General features: G+C 41.4%; 1 long non-coding RNA gene across 1 annotated transcript; it reads left to right on the top strand.

The window, feature by feature from the left end:
• Positions 1-2109: 2109 nt before the first annotated feature.
• LOC310894365 lies at positions 2110-5688 on the top strand. Its single transcript, XR_014579860.1, has 2 exons — positions 2110-2199; positions 2660-5688. It is a non-coding gene; the product is annotated as an uncharacterized lncRNA (long non-coding RNA).
• The last annotated feature ends 1413 nt before the right edge of the window (positions 5689-7101 follow it).

Below are 7101 nucleotides of genomic sequence, written 5' to 3'. Positions count from 1 at the left end.
CATATTACAGAGTCATAAAAGCTCATAATTTTAACATAACCCATATACACACCTCCCACCCCACCCACCAACATCAGCCTTCATTTTGTACATCTGATCCTACGAACAGCTTGCACACTGAGATCGGTGGGGCTAACAAAACACAGGTTGTGTCTTTTTGTTGAGTCAAAAGCATTGTGTGGTGAAATTAAGAGTCTGTTCTGCAACGCTTGCTATGCATGATCTTATTATCAATACTGTAGTGCCATTCTGGTATAATGCTTTAGAGATACTTCTCTAGGAAAAAAAAAACAAAACAAAACAAACAAAAAAAAAAAACAAAAAAAACCCACACAACTGTGTACTAGTTCTGTTGTTTCTTAAATAAAAGTACACAAAGCTGTAAAATCCATTCTAATTATGTTACAAAACCAATCGCATTAAAAACGAAGCAGATGCCAAGAACATTTTAATCACACGGAAGTCAAGAGATGCAGAATTACTTCCCTGAATTGCTATGGATTGTAGAATGAAGCAAACAAGATAGCTTCAGTCTGGTTTATGGAAGCCAAACTCATGGCACCCACTGTACATTTCCTCTTTTGTTCCTGCACGCTGCCTATAAGCTTTTGTTATTTTAAACATCCTTTTGACTTACACTTTAATTACTTCTTCATTCCACTCACCCATTCCCAGGACTTATCCTGTTGCTGTTTGTTTTGTCTCTTTATCCTCTTCCTCCCCACACTACTCTCCCAACTTCAAAGGGCCTTCTTCCTATCCATGTTGAATAAGGAGATATATGCTCCACCTTATTTCCTCCCCATCCGAATGCATCTTTTGAGAAGGTGCAGGTTAGGAAGAAGAAGGACTGAAGCTTCCTTCACCAACTTTTCTATCATCTCACCCTCTTAGCTGACCATCTGGTACATGCCTCTTAGGCAGCTCACCATGGGAGCACAGAGAGGATGTGCAAGTGCAGATAGCTGTTCCTTGTTTTCAGATTTGGGACTTGCTACCCAGTCCTGGTAATACTGAGGCCAAACCAATTCCTTAATATTGTGGAATGGACTGGATGCAGTCACATGCATACACACACACACACACAAAAGTAAGTCAAAATGATGTTTCTGGAATTCTACTGCAGAAACACCATCCAGTTTCAGTCTTATTCCTCTTGACCCATAAAATAAAAGCGCATCAGTCTGATTGATAAGACAGTGACTACAACCTACACACTAGGCTCTGGAAACACTCACACAAACCACATTAGCACATGCTTCTTACCTAGATAAGAAGTGCTTTGCAGGCTCAATCCAATGAGGTGAAACACTGAATATGGGATTGTCTTTATTTGTGGGCTAAGTCCTCTAGACAAAACTGAACCATGAATCTTCATGTCTGAAAATAAAAGCATTATCTAGATTTTCTTCAGTAGTGGAAATGTTATGGCAGTGTCACCAGAAGTTTCTGTTCCTTATCTGTCATCCTTTGCCGCTTTGCTGCCTCCAGGGAAAGAGGAGCCAGTAAGGAGCAACTCCTTATTCATTAGGCAAAAAGAGAACTTCAGTTAGAAAGCTTCTGCAGAGGGGACAGGAATCACCATCTACTATTGCTTAGGTACTGACAGCCACACTAGCTCATCCCTACACACTAACAAACATATTTTAAGAGAGTGTCAGAGAGCAGCAAGAGCAGGTCTTCTCCTCAAGGGAAGAGGAGGCAAGGAGCTGAGGTGATTCCATGGCCTGCCCCACACCACCTGAGTGAACCGAGCAGGACAGACCCGGAGATGGTAACCAGGTCCAGCCAAGAGCCCATGTCAGAAGCCAAAAGCATAGTGATAGGGCAGGTCTAAGGTCAAACCAGGAAGCCAGTCTATGGGTCAGGTCTAGTAAATTCCAGGCAGAGCTGTGATGATGAGGCAGAGCCAAGCTCAAGCTGGGAGACCAATCTGCATACAAAGCTCAGGAGGAAAGGACTCCACAGCCAGGCACAGCTGAGCTAGAGACCAGCACTCCTCCAAAAAGCTCAGGTAGGGGCTGATGGTCTCAGGCTAAGCTTAAAAGGGTGTCTGAGAGGGTGTTTAAGGTGGGTGGAGGACACAGGTGAGGCTGGTCAGGGTATTAAGGCCTGTAAGTGGCCTTGGGGCCCCAACAGAAGGAGTAAAAGAAGTTGCAAACCACACTTGTTTACATATACGTACTTGTATATCTGTATGTATGTATAACACATAATGTAATGTCATCATGTTAATACTCTGTTTCTTAAACACCTTCTCTTCATTTCCAAACACCTGGCATATGATTTTAGATCCTCTAAGGCTTGGAATAGTCCCTAACTCTAAAAATGTGTCTTATGCCACACTGAAAGAAAAAGATTGAAAAGTTAAAGAAAGACACAGCTAAGGGATTGCAACTTCAGTTCAAACTCCAAGCTTCAATTAATATGTCCTGCATTCAAAATTATATCAAGGCCTACTTTAAAATCTCTTCAAGGACTTTTTATATTGCCTTGCTCCAAAGTATTATAATTCCACAGAGACTCCTCTTGCACTTCCTGCATATTTCCTACACCCTTTCTTTTTATTTGCATTACTGCTTTCTAATTCTGCTGCTACCTGTTATGTTTACTCCTAGAACTATTTTCCTCAAATTAATTCTCCCTTTTATCTTTCCAGTCCGCAGGGGTAACCTTTCCAAGCTGCTCTCTATTGTTTGTGGTCTTCAGTGGCACCTGTAGTCCATCAAAGTTAAAAATCTACTGAAAAAATCATTCATGTGCTGTTCGCCTTCTCTCTGCTCTCACTAATGAGTATCGGACACCAGGCTGCACCCTGCACTGAATCCTGAAATGGCCTGAATTTTGACAAAAATTTGCATTCCCAGAACTTGCTCTTGCCATTGGCTGGGTTGTTACAAGCAGCTTACACGCAGACATGCACGCACACACACAGGATCAGGTTTGCAACGGTTGGGTTTCCTGGGACAAGGATTAGATCCCAATGATCCTGCAGCAAGACCTTTCAGGGCTGCTGAAAACAATATATTAAATATAAAACAATTACTTTCATTACAGACTTCCTCTACCTCATGTCCCAGCTTAATTTGTTTTTCTCTGTATTTACAGTCTGTTTTTAAGTCATAATTATTCCTGGCCAAATCATCTGAAACAATCTTTCTTAAACATTTAGTTTTGCAAATGTTCCCATACAAATGCAAATCCTTTAATAGAGTTGAGATATTGTATTTATTCTTTCCTCTTCACTGCAGATTTGTGTAATTAAATTTTAATGTGGTTTGTGTTGGAATTTGCTAATATTTAAAATCCCATCCATGCCCTAGCATCACCTTCACCAATGGCACAGGCAGAAGTCAGCTGGATTTCAAGTCTGTGGATAAATATCCTCTATTCATTTTTCTTTTTTTTTCTTTTTTTTTATTTTTTTTTAATGTAATTAAGTGCACTAGTGTCCCACATGAAATTTACTACTCCAGCTCTGGCAGCAGAAGTGGTTGTGTGGACACTCCCCAAGCTGCTCCACTGCATGTGGGCTAGTTTAGACTGCCTTCGTTAGTGGTTTAAGTTAAATGAGTTAATTTTTAAAGAAGCAAATAGCATATGTAAACATATTTCCAGCTGCTGGCAGGTCAGTGGGAATGGTGACCTCTGGCACAGGAACGATAATGAATACCTGGGTTGGCAACATCTTCAACCAGCAGAGATAACTGCAAAGCAAACATGCATTTGTCACCTACCTCAACTAAAACCAGGAAAGCAAGAATACTGCAAGAGCTGTGTTAAGCTTTGGAAAGAGAGATGGGGGTGGCAAAGAAGAGCTGTGCAGGGTATTGCATATGAGAGTTACAAGATTTGGTGAGCAATGGCACAGGGCAATTCCCTCTGGGTTGTTCTGGAAAATGCATATGTGTGGAGCCAGAAAAACAGCAAACCATCCTGGATTGCACAGATGACTCAATAGAACTTCAAAACCATCTATACGGAAGAATTCATCGAGGATGATTCATGACCATTGGCAGAAAGGGATTATCCAGGGAGAGGAGAAGGGCAGTTTCACTTTCTGAAGCAACTTCAGAGAAAATGAACCAGACTCACACTGAACTCCAGCCACCAGGAGCAGCTATCATGATCTGAACTGTAGACACTGGCTGTTCCTCAGCATGCGTAATCAGAGGAGGTCCAAAATGCTTCAGAAACTACAGAGCAACCTGCTGAAGAGATGCAGCAAGGGCTCCTCTTCACACTACATAAGCATGGTCTTGCTGGTGGAGAGGAGACTAAAGCTGAGGAGTGGGAAAAAAACAAAACAAAACAAAAAACCAACCAACCAAACAAAAAAGAAAACTTGATGAAAAGAACACCATTCTTATACATTTATGAACAGGCAGCTTCTTGTACCTTTTTCCATCTCCACAGTTACAGATGAGCTGCCAGGATCCAGCCCTCATCTGTTCCTGAAGTGAAAACCGGCATTTAGTTGCTAATAGTGCACAGTAACTCCACACATCAGTGTGGAACAGAAAAAGAAAAATGCCTTTTCTAACTATTAATGGCAATTTTAGGTAGATGGAATATTAAGAGTGGATGCCAAGATGGAAGCTGGCCACCCCATGGCTTTTCAGCAGCAGTTTTGGTCTTTGGAAGCTTTTCACAGGCTGACAATGATTCAGAAGAGTCTACTTTTTTTTCTGGGATTACAAAAATCAATTGCACAACTTGTACATAACATAAATTGTTTCTGTGTGGATAACCCCTTCAGCTGACTGACCTTTATTCCAGGTTATCACATCCAGCGTGTCACAGAAAGCTCTCTCCAGCTTTATAGTACTGTTTATCAGAAGACCATTTCCACTTTTAAACCAAGTTTTCTTTCTCAAAGGAGAATATACTATTTTTCTCCTCACAGACAAAGTTAGCTTCCTCAGGGAAGGTTTAGGTGTTGGTAATGTGTCCCAGGCCCTCTTGGTCTTGTAAGCCACCTCAAGATCTACAGTCAACACCCATGTCACTTGTAGCCTAGCACCTTTTTGTCTACACAAAATGGATCTTTCAATCTTTCCTTCAGTGCAGAGAAGACCTAAAATTGGTAGAAATTAGAGTTCTGACAATATTAGAACTCCTTTCCATTGGAAAAGCCTTCTTAATCAAAACAAGCATTTTGTACACAAATATCACACCACAGCAGAGGAGTGGGTTTGCTAGCTGTCCATATATCATCATTGCAGCCTGATGGAATAACAGAGACAACCCTGAGCAGTCTGAAAGCTATCCAGTTTCATGTTGAGGGAATTGCCTAACTTGGTACCACAAAGTGAGCAGAGCAATTTCTAGATTTGAGGATGATGTAAGGATTAGGACTAGGACATCCCCACCACCAGGCAATGCTGAGTTGCTGCACTTGTCCCCTTTGCTTTCTCCTTTCATACTGTTCTTGGGGCCTCCAGCAGTTAGCATAAATCAAAGAAGCCTTCAGTCTTCACTTTAGGTTGGGAAAACAGTTTTGTTCACAGTGGATTTGTGGACAATAATTTTAAAAATTCCCTTTATCACTTCCACCCCCAAAATGATGCCTTGTGCTGATCTACTGCAGCCAGAGACTTGGGACACAACACTTAGTAACTTAGTAACACAGTGAATCAGACATGTTACACAATGATTCGATTAAAGGAAGCATTCCTCTTCAACTGATACACTGTTAAGTCATGGATCTGCACAGAAAGCTTTCCGAACTATCATTCATCCAAAAGGCCAGACCAGCTGTTAATATTTAAAGAGCATCAGAATTTACTAAGTGTCTCTCAAATACCTATGGGATTTAAATGTTCCCTGTGCGGGCCACTTGATAGACTCACTGTGATTTTGGTCATGCTATAGGACTGATTCATCTCCCCCTTGAGTATTTCCTGGTGCATGGCAAAGAAAAGATAGGAAAAAGTTTGTTGTGGAAAGTCACGCATACACATGATTCACATATATTTTACATAACATGTATCTCTATGTGTACTTAGGCACAAAAACCTGCACAGAAAACATTACTCAGACTGTAAAGTTCAGCACTCTGTAGGCAGGAAACCCTACAAGAAAGACTGTCCACTCTGCTTTGGCTCAGTCCTGAGCAGTGAGTACAGCAGACCAACTTCATGTTACTTGGCTCTGGGGGAAGCCACAGCATGCACGGTATGCGTCTGGGGGTGGCACTCCAGAGGTGGAGTCAGGTGTGTTTTGATCACAGCTCATCCCAAGCAAGAGTCTACTGCCTGGTCCTCCTGCCAGCTGCTCACCACCCCTTCTCTGCCAGGCATATAATCACACTTTCTGATCTGCCAGAACAGTTCCATCTGCAGTAATTTCCTAACGCAAGTTCTGTCAAATGACCTGTGGTTTGTGGTTTCTTTTTGGGTATAAATATATACATATATATATAAAAGTCAGGCAAATCTGTGCCCCCACCAAGTCAGACCAGTTTTGCAAACAGAGAAGCAGCTAGAAGTGCTATTCTGCCAGCAGATCTGAGGGGTTAGCAACCTAAGACAGGATCTGATGCAGCCAGAACATTGTGTCTACACCATTAATGAGTTCCTGTTCAATATTTCTTTTTCACCGTATTGCTCAAGGCATGGTACCAAAGTCTTAGTAATGGTGCCTTTCAAACCCTGTGGTGGAGACAGCATTGCTAATATCTACAACACCCACCACTGTAGTATCACAAGTACCCATTTGTTCATTAATTTTAAATGCCCAATTTGATTTTTTTTTACTTATTATTTTTTTCAGAATCTTTAGCATTATACAGCACTTTGTTTGATCAGGGAACAACTTAGGTTGACTTTTGTTGCAAGCATAAGCATCAGCACATGAGGTATGGAATGTAGGATATAAGAAATATATTTTTTAAAATAAGCTGTCAAAACCCGACTAGCATCATATAGGATTTAGAGCAGAACCATGAAGAGATTTTTATTTTCCAAGGCAAGGCATGGCTCTGACAGACTGTAGTCTCCCTCCTTGATCCTTAGTCTCATGTAATACACATTTGCTGATTTCTATGTCAAAAAAAGCAGAGGAAAAAAGCCCAGATCTGCTCCAGGAGAGATCCATCCT

Source organism: Anser anser, assembly GCF_964211835.1.
Source record: "Anser anser genome assembly, chromosome: 2".
NCBI lineage: Eukaryota > Metazoa > Chordata > Aves > Anseriformes > Anatidae > Anser > Anser anser.
This window is presented reverse-complemented; position numbering and strand designations above follow the sequence as displayed.